This window comes from Lotus japonicus, chromosome 5, assembly GCF_012489685.1.
Source record: "Lotus japonicus ecotype B-129 chromosome 5, LjGifu_v1.2".
Taxonomy (NCBI): Eukaryota; Viridiplantae; Streptophyta; class Magnoliopsida; order Fabales; family Fabaceae; genus Lotus; species Lotus japonicus.
This window is the reverse complement of record NC_080045.1, coordinates 57510305-57524964: the sequence shown is the minus strand read 5'-3', so window position 1 is coordinate 57524964 and position 14660 is coordinate 57510305. Positions and strand designations below refer to the sequence as shown.

The 14660-nt window shown below is 41.8% G+C and overlaps 1 non-coding gene and 1 pseudogene across 1 annotated transcript; one reads left to right on the top strand and one right to left on the bottom strand.

The window, feature by feature from the left end:
• Positions 1-2302, bottom strand: part of LOC130719855 (ABC transporter C family member 2-like) — a 31208-nt pseudogene extending 28906 nt beyond the window's left edge.
• A 3065-nt stretch (positions 2303-5367) lies between these two features.
• Positions 5368-5474, top strand: LOC130721630 (small nucleolar RNA R71). Its single transcript, XR_009013556.1, has one exon. It is a non-coding gene; the product is annotated as a small nucleolar RNA R71 (small nucleolar RNA).
• Positions 5475-14660: the final 9186 nt, after the last annotated feature.

The window sequence follows — 14660 nt, the reverse complement described above, 5'->3', positions numbered from 1 at the left end:
TGGGGTAGGGTGAGTGGTGAGTGGTGGGGTAGGGTGTTGAGAGTTAAGTAAAACCATTGGAGTGAGTAAACCCTAAAACCACTACTAACATAGGGTCATCACACCACTATACTCAAAGACAGCTCGCCCTCGAGCGTAGAAAACACTCGCTTGCCCTCAAGCGCAAGAAATGCTCCCAAACAAGTGCCTTCACAAAGGATACTACCCACAAAACTGGGGAAAGAGTAACTACAGCTGGTTCCAAGATAAAAGATCCAACAACCTACCTCATGCAACTTTTTGAAAAGAGAAGGGTATAGAGTCCATCATGAGAAGCATGTCGATCTAAAATCCTAGGACAAGATATAATTTAGTGCACTGAGCACACAAACAAGTTCATAGGTTCTTGATGTCATTCACTCAATAGCAACAAAGATCAAACTTGCACAAATTCAAAGAGACTTCACAAAGGTTGAAATGTGTAGCTTGGTGAAGTACAATGTGGTTGGTCCCTAAGGAAAGCTAAGGCTTTAAAGCACATTGAGTGTGGTCCAAATAGTAACCCCCGGAGCTTTCAACAACAAACCTTTTAGCACAAGTCTCTTGACCCCTTTTCAAGTTCTTTTTTTTTTCCTTTTTTTTCACTCCAACTTTGATTAGGAGTCCTCTTTCTTTTTTTTTTCTTTTCTTTTTTTTCTTGGGACAAGAGACATTTTCAAACTTTAATTATTAGCTCCAACATAATGTAAGGACCAACACTCCCCATAATCCAACCTATCATCCATCCCAATCATTTAGCTAACAGAGAAATCTTCAATAGGCTCAAAAGGGATAACTAGGGACAAATATTCAAGCCAAGAACAACTCTGAGGTTCAAAAACCTATTAGTCTCATGAATAGTGCAAGTATCACAAAGCATGCAAAGTGTGAAATCAATACAGAACCAAGAATTTCAAGTGAGTCAGGATCCTCCAGGGAAATTCTATGGTGAAGGGTCAAAGATAGACCCTTAATGGACTCAAACCAACTCCTTTCTAAAGAAGCACTCGGAAGACCGAAGTCTCCTCCTCTCTTCCCCAACATACAATAACTCATCCCCAAAACAACATGAGTATCCACAAGAAACAAATTTTCAAAACTGACACAAGTAGGGAAGCACAACTAGCGGGTAAAAACATGTGAGTATAGGGAAGTATAAGACCCAAAAGCAAAAATAAAAACCATTACTAAACAATGCATGATAAAAAGAAAGCAAAATCTACAAATGAAATTATGTTAAACATGCATGACCTAAACTAAGGATAGAATTACCTCATCACAATCACTCCATGGGGTCATGATCGCTCCTTCCATCACCATGATCCGGATGAACTCTGGCGTCATGCATTATGCTCAAATCAATCATCCCATGCTCCAATGTATTGAAATCCATTGGGCCTTGGTATCCAGGATCTGAGGTGCTTCCTCCCCTCCAGTGGAGATCAAGATCCCGGTGAAGGCGATCTTGCCTCAAAAACATCCGCCCGAAAGCGGCCTCCATCCAAGCCGGTGAAGGATCAGCATGAGGTGGAGTAACAACCTCATTCACCACTTCATTAATCTCCTCTTCTTCCTCTTCCTCTTCCGCTGGCTCTGTCGGATCCTCCTCTTCCTCATCCTCCTGAGGTATCCTAGACATCCAATCTTGAAAAAGTTGGTTCACCCGACCCTTGCTCAACATGGGGGAAACCAACAACCTCTGCTGCACAGGAAATGTGGGTCTCCTAGCCTTCTCCCTAACGTCATGAATCAAAGCAGTAATCAAGTGAGGAAAGATAGGACGTGACTTCTCCTTACCCACATTGTAGTGTGAGTAAATCTTCTCAGAAATGATCCTCGCCACATCCATGGGATGGCCCCTAATAATGCAATAAATTGCAATTAGGACCACCGCTCTCACTTCATATTTGTGGGAGCTAGGGAACAAGGAATCCTGCAAAAACTCAGCCCACACACGAGCCAGCGGTGTCATGTTTTGTCTCAGCAAGTAGGTGGGGTAACCTCTATCATCCTTCTCCCAATGTTGCCCGGGCCTAACCACCACTACTTCCAAATCCCTCAAGAACTCAGAAGAGTGATCTGAAAGCAAGTAGTGGAAGGTACTCCTACTTTTCCATGGGAAAATGGCATTCTCCTCATGCTCTGTGAGAAGGCCAAGGAAGCTACGAATCCTTTCCGCTCCAAAGTCAACCACATCACCTCTAAACCATGACAAGAAGGTGGGGGGATCCGGTTTGTCGTCTTGATCATCACAGTAGGTATTCGCATAGAATTCCCTAACCATGACTTCACAAGCAATAGGAATTGGTTTGTCGTCTCCATGGCCTCTTGCATGCCGAGGGGGTCTCTCCTTCCATCCCTATAAAATACTCCTCGCTCCTTCACACACCCCTTGTGTGCTAGGACGGATTGATAGAATTCCTCCTTTTTCGCCGATAAGAAACGAGAGCGGTCAAAGTTCTGGGAAGTGGAAGAGGACCCCGCGGCCTTTGTGGGATATCTTGCTCTCTTAGCAGGCATCTGCAAAAAAGTTAGCACAACCACAAGCCGCACAAAACCATTAGTCATGTTAGTCAAAAATAAATAAAAAGTATCTACAAAAATTAAAACTTGAACCCCTAAGAGCACCCAATCAAGTTTTCTAGTGAAATTGGCAAGGAAAAGAAATAAACCAAGAAGCACTTGCCCAAAATCGACTAGGAAAACTCATTGGAGCATTCTATCAAACACCTAGAAGGCACAAAACAAAGCTACTCTACACTACTTCTATCTAACTACCCAACTCTCACAAATCTCACACCCATTACTAAATTTGGCACAAAATACCCATGAAAAGCAAAAACAAACCAAACCCAACTTGCACAAACTTAAAATCACTCACCCGTAACCCCCAAGAGTCATAAACTTGCAAACCCATGAAACTTAGATGGAAGGAAGTGGAAAATTGGAACTTACCTTGAACTTGGAGTGAGTGGGTGCAAGTGAGATGCTCTTGATGCAATGCAAACTTGGGAAGAGGAGAGTGGGCAAAAGTGTGTGTAAGTGAGATGGGAAGAGAAGAAAATGGGTATATGTAGAGAGAGGGGCGGTTTTAGAGAGAAAGGGAAGTTAGAAAGTGGGAAAATGAAGAGTTAGAAGTGTTTAAAACAAAAAAAATTGTGTGTGTGTGCGTGTTGGGGCGCTCAAGCGCTGAGTAGGGGCGCTTGAGCGCCCTGGGTGCCCCTGCTAGCTTGAAGCTACGGGCAGGCTGGCGCTTGAGCGCCAGCCCATGGCAAAATGTGTTTTTTTTATTTTTTTTTTACTTTTAAAATAAAAGAACTATCCTAAGGCATTTTTCAACAAAAATAAAACAATGGGTTGTCTCCCATCCAGCCCTTTGTTATAGTCCAAGGTAGACTCTCCTTCCTTTGATGATAGGAAGGAAATTCCTTACTTCCAAATGACTTACCACAACCGCAAGGCAAGAACCTTGCACAAAACCTTCGAAACAAATCCTCCCATGAGGTTATGTCTTGTTGCTCATCAAACCATGCTCTTGCTCCCTTGGTCAAGGAGTGGGGAAAAAGTTTGATTTTCAAATCATCATCACTCATTTCTTCCTTCTTGCCAAGAGAACATGCTAGGGAAAACTTCACCATATGTGCATGGAGATTCTCGTACTTTGACCCCCCATACTTGTTACCACTCACAAGCTTTATGAGAGTCGAAGGGAGCTCGTCATCTTTCTTTTCCACCTTGGGGGTCTCTTCTTGAACCTTTGGAACACTTTTGATCATATCACAGACGAAGTCATCAACATGGTTAGTCTCTACCATGGGATAGAAAACAGAGAATCTTACTTTTTCCTTACCAACACGAAGGATAAGATGACCCTTGTCGACATCAATCTTAGCCCTACCAGTAGCTAAGAAAGGTCGGCCAAGAATGAGCGGAATCTTCTCATCTTCTTCCATGTCAAGCACAACGAAATCCACGGGGAACACATACTTGTCCACCCTCACCATAACATCCTCCACAATCCGATATGGTGTCTTGAAGGACCGATCCGCCATTTGTAAAGAAAGCATTGTTGGTGTCACCTCTCCTAGATCCAACCTCTCAAACATGGTAAGCGGCATCAAGTTGATGCTCGCCCCCAAATCACAAAGTGCTTCTACTTCTGTCATCCCTTCAACCTCCACCAGAATAGTGAAACTTCCGGGGTCTCTTCTTTTCATTGGCATCTTACGCTGCAAGATAGCACTACACTCCTCTGTCAACATTACCGTCACATCAACCCCCTTTAAACTCCTCCTCTTAGACAAGATATCCCTCATGAACCTAGCATACATGGGCACTTGCTCCAATGCATCGGCAAAAGGGATATTAATGTGGAGTTTCTTGAAAAACTCCGCAAACCTTGAGAACTTCTTGTCTATGTTTTTCTTAGTCAAGGCCTTAGGAAAAGGGACCTTGCTAACCTTAGGAGTGGGGTCTATAACTTCCTTAGTCTTGATGGGTACCACAACTTCTCCCTCAACTATCTCCTCAATTTTTTCACCCTCTGTTTTTTTCTTCAATTCACTCATCACCCTACCATTTCGAGTAGTCACTACAGAGGCATTCTCCTGTTTGGGATTGGGGATAGTATCGGAAGGAAACTTACCTTGAGGTCTCTCGGCTATTTGCTTGGCCAGCTGGCCAAATTGATTCTCTAAGTTCTTGATAGCCGCTTCTTGATTTTTGTAATTATTCTCTGTTCTGTTGATGAAAGTCTCCACCAACTCCTCTAAGTTTTTCTTGGAACCAACACTTTCCCCTTCTACTCTCTCTTGTGGCTGCCTTGATCTTTGGCCTTGGAAACCTTGGCTAGGAAATTGTCTTTGAAAGCCACTTCCTTGCCCATTGTTACCTTGCCTCCAAGAGAAATTAGGGTGATTCCTCCATCCTGGATTGTAAGTATTTGAAAATGGGTCATTCTGAGCTTGACCCATCGCCTTCACTTCCTCCTCCGGTCTAGTCTCTGTGCATTCCTCGCTGTCATGTGGCCCTCCACAAGTCACACACTCCAATTTGGCAACTCGACCACCAATCTTGGTAGTCTTCATTTGATTTTGAATCTCATTCATTTGCTTGGAGAGTTGCTTGTTGGAGGCCATGAGTTGATCATAAGCCTCAACCTCTAGGACCCCTCTTCTGGCTTGGCGTTCATTACTTGAGTTCATGGCCCTTATAGCCATTTTTTCAATCAACTCGTACCCCACTTGTGGAAGTAAGGCATCGAACTCACCGTTTGAAGCCGCATCCAAGCCAAACCTCGAAGAATATTGGAGACCATCATAGAACTTTGCTACTTGTTCCGCTTGGGTGAGGTTATGTTGAGGACACCTCCTCAAGAGCTTTTTGAACCTTTCCCAAGCTTCATAGAGATTTTCATCAGTGGATTGAGCAAAAGTCATGATGTCATTCTTGAGATTTCTCAAGAGGGCTCTTGGAACAAACCTTGTGGTGAATTTCTCAGCCAAGTCCTCCCAAGATGTAATGCTACCTTGGGGCTGTGAATTCAACCACTCTTCAGCAGTATCCCTCAATGAAAGAGGGAACAAACTCAAGCGGATGGTGTTCGCTGAAACATTCTGAACTCTGTAGGTGTTGCAATTGCAGATGAACCGCTCCATGTGTGCATGAGGATCTTCAAGAGCACCTCCACCGTACTGATTTTGGCTCACCAAATTGATGAATGCCGGCCTCAGCTCAAAATTTCCCGTGCCATCGGGGGAAACTATGCTGCCCGGATAATCGTAGCTCATGGCAGCCGAGGTGAGGTCTCTAAGAGAACGATTGGCATTCTCCGCTTCTTGCTCTTGAAGTCTTTGAGCAATAGCCTCATTCACTCTTTCTTCAATGTGGGCTTGCAATTCCTCCTCCATCATATGGGCAGCCATGGCGGCTATCTCAGCAGCTCTTTGCTGAGCTCGACGACGATGGAGGGTACGTTCAGGCTCCAGATCAAACAGCAATGGATCCGTGCCAAGCCTACCTTGCATAAACTAAAATACACAACCAAAGAAAGGTTAGTAATACCTGTTCAATGCAATGAAAAACTACAAACTTGTAACTTAAACCGAAAACCACAAACAGTCCCCGGCAACGGCGCCAAAAACTTGTTGGTTCAATCTGCAAGTGCACAGATATCTCCGGGTTTTAATATCGAATCCACAGGGACCGTGAGTGAGAATTGTGGTTTAAGCTCAAAGCATGTGAGTTTGAAAGCAAATAAAATTCAGTGTTTGGATTTGTTTGTTTGTAACAAGAGTTTGCAAAATTAGCAATGGTAAAGAGATTAAAATATCAATTGACAAAGATGCTCTGGGTTAATGTTCATCCAATCCTTCCTAGACAACCTACCCTATGCCATTGAAACCTTGAATCATTCCCTTATTGTTATAGCCTAGATACTCACTCATTGATTCCTCACATGAGCAATTCTCTCATACTAAAAGCTAAGCCCAATTCCTTGTGTACTTAGTCATTCATATGAGGTTTATAAGCATGCAATTTTCAGGCCAACAAAACCAATCTGTTGGAACATGTTGCCATGCATTTTGTCAAAACAACCGATTGTCGAAGCAGATGTCGTGGCATCTGACCTCGTGAAGCTAGGGCATCAGTCCTCAGCTTGTGTTTCTGTTGTGGGCCCTCTGAAGATTTATTGAAGATATGTTTTTGAGTTACTTGAGGAGCAAGTAGCTATTCCATAAGGGTTTATTTGTTGGGTTGTTATTTGTTGAAACAATCTTTGTTAAAAGATTGGTTTCTATCTTTTCTTGTGCAATAAGAAATCGAATCTATCAAGATTGCGTTTTGAATTGCTGTTACTGCAATCTGTTTCTTCAGCCCATGCCAACTCTGAAGCCCATGCTACCGCTGCTGAAGTCTATAAAAGGATGAAGACCTAAAACGTGAAGACGACCGAAGCTGATAGAGAGAGATCGAGTGTTTTAGGATTTGTTATTGTGCTTCGTTCTTTGTTAATTGTGAATCCTCTTTGCTCACTAATTCTATAAAGAAAAGAAGGGTTCTGTGTTGTTTGATTGCGTTCAAACTTTTCTTGTTCATTGTATTCACCAGTCACTGTGGCAGTGATTGAGAGGAAGTGAGAGGGGCTCTCATACTTAGGTTGAGATTCTAAGTAGAAATACACTGGGTAGATTAGGAAGTGAACTATGAACTGAGTTGTTCATGAGTGTCTGTAATTCCTGAATCTTGAGATAGTGGATTTCCTTTCTTTGGGTGCAAACCCTCCAGACGTAGGTGAAAGTTTTTCACTGAACTGGGTTAACAACTTCTGTGTGTTACTTTTTTTGTTGTTAAGTTCTGTTTTATTGTTAAGCGGTTGTCGAACCTCTTGTCCCAGCATCGTGCAGGACGATCGTATCAGAGGGAACCTGAATTACAATTGGCATCAGAGCAGGCACCCTGTTCTGGTTGGGTGAGCTCCAGGGAGTTTTATTCAAGTTCTCATGGATAACAAGGAGGGAGGATCAGTCAATAGGCCACCCATTCTGGATGGTACTAACTATGACTACTGGAAGGTTCGCATGACAGCCTTTCTCAAATCGATTGACAACAAGACCTGGAAAGCTATTGTCAAGGGTTGGAAGCACCCCACTAAGGCTGAGGTTGAAGGCACCTCTACTACTGTTGTGGAAAAACCTGAAGAAGAATGGACCAGTGTTGAAGATGAAGCTGCACTTGGAAATTCAAAGGCTCTAAATGCTATTTTTAATGGAGTTGACAAGAATATGTTTAGGCTGATCAATACATGTACTGTGGCAAAGGATGCTTGGGAAATTCTGAAAACTGCACATGAAGGAACTACTCGAGTAAGGATGTCAAGGCTTCAGATGCTTACTACTCAATTTGAAAATTTGATGATGACTGAAGAAGAGACTATTTCAGAATTCCACATGCGTGTCCGTGACTTGTCTAATGCTTCATTTGCTTTGGGAGAACCTATGTCAGATGAGAAGCTTGTAAGGAAGATCCTGAGATCTCTTCCTCAGAAGTTTGCTATGAAAGCCACTACAATTGAGGAGGCTCAAGACATTGAGAACATGAAGGTTGATGAACTTATTGGCTCTTTGCAGACATTTGAGTTGAAACTGAGTGGAAAATCTGAGAAGAAGAATAAGAGTATTGCTTTTGTGTCTAACACTGATGAAGGTGATGATGAAGATTGTGAGGGTGAAAACTTTTCTGAGGCTCTGGCTATGCTAGCAAAAAAATTCAACAGGGCTTTGAGGAAGATTGACAAAAGAACTAGACCTAATGCCCAGGACATGAAGTTCGATAACAAACCCAAGTTTTCAAATTCTCAGAGGAAGACCAAGGAAGAAGAAAGACCTGTTCAGAACAAAGGAGTTCAATGTCATGAATGTGAAGGATATGGTCACATCAGGTCTGAATGTGCCACTTATCTAAAGAAGCAAAAGAAAGGTATGATGGTAACTTGGTCAGATGAAGACACTGAAGATGAGGAGGAGATATCTGCAAACAAAGTCAATGCTTTCTCTGGAACTATCTGTGAGTCTGAGACAAGTGATGAAGACATCTCTGATGAGGAATTGGCTGAAACTTACAAGCTGCTACACAACAAGTGGGAAGAAGCATGCAAACTTGTAAGAGAAAAGCAAAGTGAGATAGACCAACTTGTTTCTCAGAATGAACGGTTGAAAGAGCTCAGCACTAAGATGAAGGAAGAACTGGAGGAATGGCAAAGTAAGTTTAATAATGCTGATGTTATGGAAAAGGCTAACCTAATGTTGATTAATGCAGGACTTCAAGAGGAAGTGACAACTCTGACAAGAAAACTTGAAGCCACTCATAAATCTGTTAGAATGTTGAACAGTGGTTCTGATATGCTTGATGAAATTCTGAAAGAAACTAGCAAGCAAGGAGGGAGTTTGAAGGGAATTGGTTTTAACTATAGAACAACAAACAAAGAAAATCAGAAAGGTTCAAAGAAATTTGTGTCTGCTGCAAAACAAACTGAATTCAAGAAGCCCAGAGATTATCAGTTGCCAGATTCAGTGCCTCGACATGTACCTCTGCATGTGAAACCCCAGCTTAAGCTTAACAAAATTGTACCTTGGAAGTGTCACTACTGTGGTAAGAATGGTCATATAAAGCCCTACTGTTACAGGTTATACGGGTATCCTCAGATGCACGATAAAAAGCCTGTTCAGATGACGAAGCAATGGAAGCCCAAGGGTGAAGTCAGATGTCAGGTAGCCTACACGTCTTTCAGAGCATCATCAAAGGAAGATTGGTATTTTGATAGTGGCTGCTCAAAGCACATGACAGGAAACAAGAGCTTCTTGCAAGACATCAGAAGTCACTCCACCAACTATGTTACTTTTGGAGATGGAGCTAAAGGAAAGATCAAGGGAGTAGGAAAGCTTGTTAGCACAGAATCTCCTAACTTGAACAATGTGTTACTTGTAAATGGCTTAACTGCCAACCTAATCAGCATAAGTCAACTGTGCGATCAAGGGTATGATGTGAAGTTCAATAAGATAGAATGTGTTGTGACCACTGATGATGAGAGAGTTGTGATGAGAGGAGTCAGATCAAAAGACAACTGTTACATGTAGACATCAGAAGAAAAAGCTCATGTTTCCAGATGTTTGTTAACTAAAGAAGATGAGGTGAATGTATGGCATCAAAGACTAGGACATCTCAACTACAGGAGCATGCAAAAGATTATTGCTGATGAAGCAATAAGGGGATTGCCCAATTTGAGCTTGGGAGAAGGAAAGCTATGTGGAGAATGTCAGATTGGTAAGCAAACCAAGGTGCCACACAAGATGCTCCAGCATCAGACCACGACGAAGGTTCTGGAATTACTTCACATGGATCTCATGGGTCCCATGCAGGTTGAAAGCTTGGGAGGAAAAAGGTATGTGTTTGTATGTGTAGATGATTTTTCAAGGTATACATGGGTTGAATTTATGAGAGAAAAATCAGAGACTTTTGAAATATTCAAGAATCTATGTTTGAGACTTCAGAATGAGAAGGACTGTGTGATTGTAAGAATCAGAAGTGATCATGGAAGGGAATTTGAGAATTCAAAATTCTTGGAGTTCTGTGGAACAGAAGGTATTAGCCATGAATTTTCTGCCCCCATCACTCCACAGCAGAATGGAATTGTTGAAAGGAAAAATAGAACTCTCTAGGAATCAGCTAGAGTAATGTTACATGCTAAGAAGATTCCACACCAGTTCTGGGCTGAAGCTATGAGTACTGCCTGTTACATACATAATAGAGTCACCATCAGGGCAGGGACATCCTCTACACAGTATGAGCTATGGAAAGGTAGAAAGCCGTCTGTAAAATACTTTCACATATTTGGAAGTAAAAATTATATTCTTGCAGATCGTGATCCTAAGAGGAAGCTTGATCCTAGAAGTGATGAAGGAATTTTCATGGGGTATTCTATGAACAGCAAAGCTTATAGAGTTTTTAACTCTCGCACAAGGACCATGATGGAATCTGTGAATGTGACTGTGGATGATGAACCAAGCAAGAAGGAAGAAGCAGTTCTGAAGGAAGATGATGATGGTGCTGATGTTCCAGCCGATGCTCTAGCAACCGCCCTCGACAATGAGTCAGAAACAAGTGGTGATGAAAAGGAAGACGAAGATATCACATCAAACAAAGCTCCATCAATCAGGGTTCAGAAGTATCATCCTCAAGAAAACATTATTGGTAATCTTCAAGAAGGGGTGACTACCAGATCCAGAAGTATAATTGCTCACAGTTGTTTCATCTCTAAGATAGAACCCAAGAATGTTAATGAAGCTCTCACTGATGAATACTGGATAAATGCTATGCAAGAAGAGCTAGAGCAGTTCAGAAGAAATGAAGTGTGGGAGTTAGTGCCTAGACCTGAAGAAGTAAACATCATTGGCACTAAGTGGATCTTCAAGAAAAAATCAGATGAAACTGGAACAGTCACAAGGAATAAAGCAAGGCTTGTTGCTCAAGGATATACTCAGATAGAAGGAGTTGACTTTGATGAGACCTTTGCTCCAGTAGCTAGACTGGAATCTATAAGACTCTTGTTAGGTGTTGCTTGTCTCTTGAAGTTCAGACTTTATCAGATGGATGTGAAGAGTGCTTTTCTGAATGGCTATTTGAATGAAGAAGTTTATGTTGAACAACCTAAAGGATTTACAGATCCACATCATCCAGATCATGTGTACAAGTTGAGGAAGGCCTTGTATGGTTTGAAGCAAGCACCTAGGGCTTGGTACGAAAGATTAACTGAATTTCTTGTAAGCAATGGTTATAGTAAGGGTGGAATTTCTTGAAGTTCAGACTTTATCAGATGGATGTGAAGAGTGCTTTTCTGAATGGCTATTTGAATGAAGAAGTTTATGTTGAACAACCTAAAGGATTTACAGATCCACATCATCCAGATCATGTGTACAAGTTGAGGAAGGCCTTGTATGGTTTGAAGCAAGCACCTAGGGCTTGGTACGAAAGATTAACTGAATTTCTTGTAAGCAATGGTTATAGTAAGGGTGGAATTGATAAAACTCTGTTTGTGAAGAATGACAAAGGTAAGCTCATGATAGCTCAGATTTATGTGGATGGCATTGTCTTTGGAGGCATGTCGAACTCAATGGTGGAGCATTTCGTCCGACAAATGAAATCTGAATTTGAGATGAGCCTAGTTGGCGAATTGAATTATTTTCTAGGACTACAAGTCAAACAAATGGAGGATTCTATGTTCATATCACAGAGTAAGTATGCTAAAGGATTAGTCAAGAAGTTTGGCCTTGAAAAGGCTGGTCACAAGAGAACTCCTGCTGCTACACACATCAAACTTTCCAAGGATGAGCAGGGGGAAGATGTTGATCAAAGTCTCTATAGAAGTATGATTGGAAGCTTGTTGTATCTCACTGCTAGCAGACCAGATATCACCTTTGCAGTTGGAGTATGTGCAAGATATCAAGCAGCTCCTAAAGCAAGTCATCTGCTACAAGTCAAGAGAATTATCAAGTACATCAATGGCACAAGTGACTATGCTATTCTCTATACTCATGATACAAATTCTTCTTTAGTTGGATTCTGTGATGCAGATTGGGCAGGTAGTGCAGATGATCGAAAGAGCACATCTGGTGGATGTTTCTTTTTAGGGAATAATCTGATTTCATGGTTTAGCAAGAAGCAGAATTGTGTCTCATTGTCTACAGCTGAAGCAGAATATATTGCAGCAGGAAGTAGTTGTACACAACTCATGTGGATGAAGCAAATGCTGAAAGAGTATGATGTTGAACAGGATGTCATGACATTGTACTGCGACAATCTCAGTGCAATTAATATTTCTAAGAATCCCATACAGCATAGCAGGACCAAGCATATTGACATTAGACATCATTTTATTAGAGACTTGGTGGAGGATAAAATTGTTAATTTGGATCATGTTACAACTGACAAGCAATTGGCTGATATTTTCACAAAACCCCTTGATGCAATCACTTTTGAAAAATTAAGAGGGAGTCTAGGGATTTGTCTTTCTGATGCATAGCAATTAGCGTGCCCCAGTGTGTTAACGGCTAGTTTATTCTTGGTCATCATTAACTGCCGTTGTGACATCAGCAGAGAGAAAGTTACTTCATGGTTCACTTATCCTATAACTACCTCCAACGGGCAAATTGTGTTTTCTCAACCACTTGTGCATCTATCTTCTTCAAGACTTATCATCTCTCATTTGCAATTCTGTTTCATTGTTCTGTACTCTGTTTGTACTTGCTCTCGATTCATCATGTCTCAAAGGTCAGGAAAGAAGGAATCTGTCAAGGCCAAGATTGAAAGAACTGCTAAAGGAGTCAAGTGTATGGGTTTGAAGAGTGATTCTTCTCAACCATCTTCTGTGACCAAGAAAGCCTCCAAGAAGATGAGATCAAGAAACCCAACGTGTAAGGTCTACAAATCGCAGGTCAAGAACAGCAAAGCCCCAAATGTTCCTATCCTTGAGGATGTTCCTGACGAAGAGGAACTCAATGATGAAGAGTCTCCTGTGCCTGATGTTGTGCCTGATGTTGAGACATCTGAGTCTATGGAAAGTTCTGCTCAAGAAAAACCTGGAAAGGATTCCACTTCTCATGAAGCTTCAGGTGATGCTACCCAGCCTGATATCTCTGTTTCATCCTCTTCAAAGGATGCTGATCCAAAAAATGTTAACTCTGAGGGTATCAATTCTGAAGAGCCAATCCAGGCTCCAGCCTCTGTTCAGGACATCTCTGATGATGCTTCAGATGAAGTTCCTCTGACTGAGTCCTTTGCTGATAGTGTTGCTGCGAGGATGAAAAAGAAAAGAAGGGTTTCTTCTCCTGAAGTCACTCCTACTCCATCAAAGAAATCCAAGTCTTCACCTATAACCTACAAGTCCCGACAGGCCAGTGTGAAGAGTAAGGGAAAGCAAAAGGAAGACAAGACTCCCACTGAGAATAAGAAGAGGAAGATTCCAGTTGAAGTTGAAGACTCTGAGTTAGATGTTGAAGTCGGTGTCCAGGACATTCGATCTTCTGAGAAAAAGAAGTTCTCTGGTAAGCGTATTCCTCAGAATTTTCCTGTTGTTCCTATTGATAGAGTGTCTTTCCACTTAGAAGAGAATGTTCAGAAGTGGAAGTTTGTTTGCAAGAGGAGAATGTCCAAGGAAAGGGAAGTTGGCTCTGATGTTCTTGAGTGCAGAGATGTTATTGCACTTATTGAGAAAGCAGGTCTGATGAAGACTATTCAGATGAAGGTATGAAAAACGGTAGAAAGGGGGGGGGTTTGAATAACGTTTTCAGTACAAAACTACGACCTTAAAGATTTAGACAAATCTTTCGAGAACTTAAGTGCTAAAGATAAGAGATAGAAAAGCACACAAGGATTTTATCCTGGTTCACTTGATAAATCACTCAAGCTACTCCAGTCCACCCGTTAAGGTGATTTCTTCCTTCTTAGAATGAAGGCAATCCACTAATCAGGTAAGAGTTACAACTGCACTTGAAACCTACAAGTGACTAACAATTACACTGACTTAGCTCACACTAAGATTCACTCTCTTAGTCTTCTCTAGGATCCGATCAACCTTGATCTCCTAAAGGAACTAAACAAACTATTTATCAAAGGAATGTTTACAAGAGATTTGCTTCTAAAAAGCTGATCGTAAACACAATGAATTTTAGATGAAAGAAAGCTTAGAATATTTTGAATATGTCTTGCGCGTGTGTATTGCTTCTTCTTAGTTTCTTAGCCGCTTCTTTCAATCTTCAGCCTCTATATATACTCCAAGGATTAGGGTTGAGCGTTGCATGGGAAATGCTACCGTTGGAGGGCAGTTCTGGAAAATCCAGCTTCTGCTGTGGCTGAGAACGTTAGGTAGGTCGTCAGGAAGGTACACTTGCTTTTGTACTTGGATAGCGACTTGACCTTTTAACCTAGGAGACTTCTGATCAGGGAAATACTTCATATTGGAACTTGTGAAGCCGGTTGATCAGAGTCAGAGCGAAAGCACAGATCCTCTGACCATTGTATCTTCTGATTCTGAACTCAGAGGGAAGAACATGGCCTTCAGAGTTTCTTGCTTCTGGACTTCAGAGTTT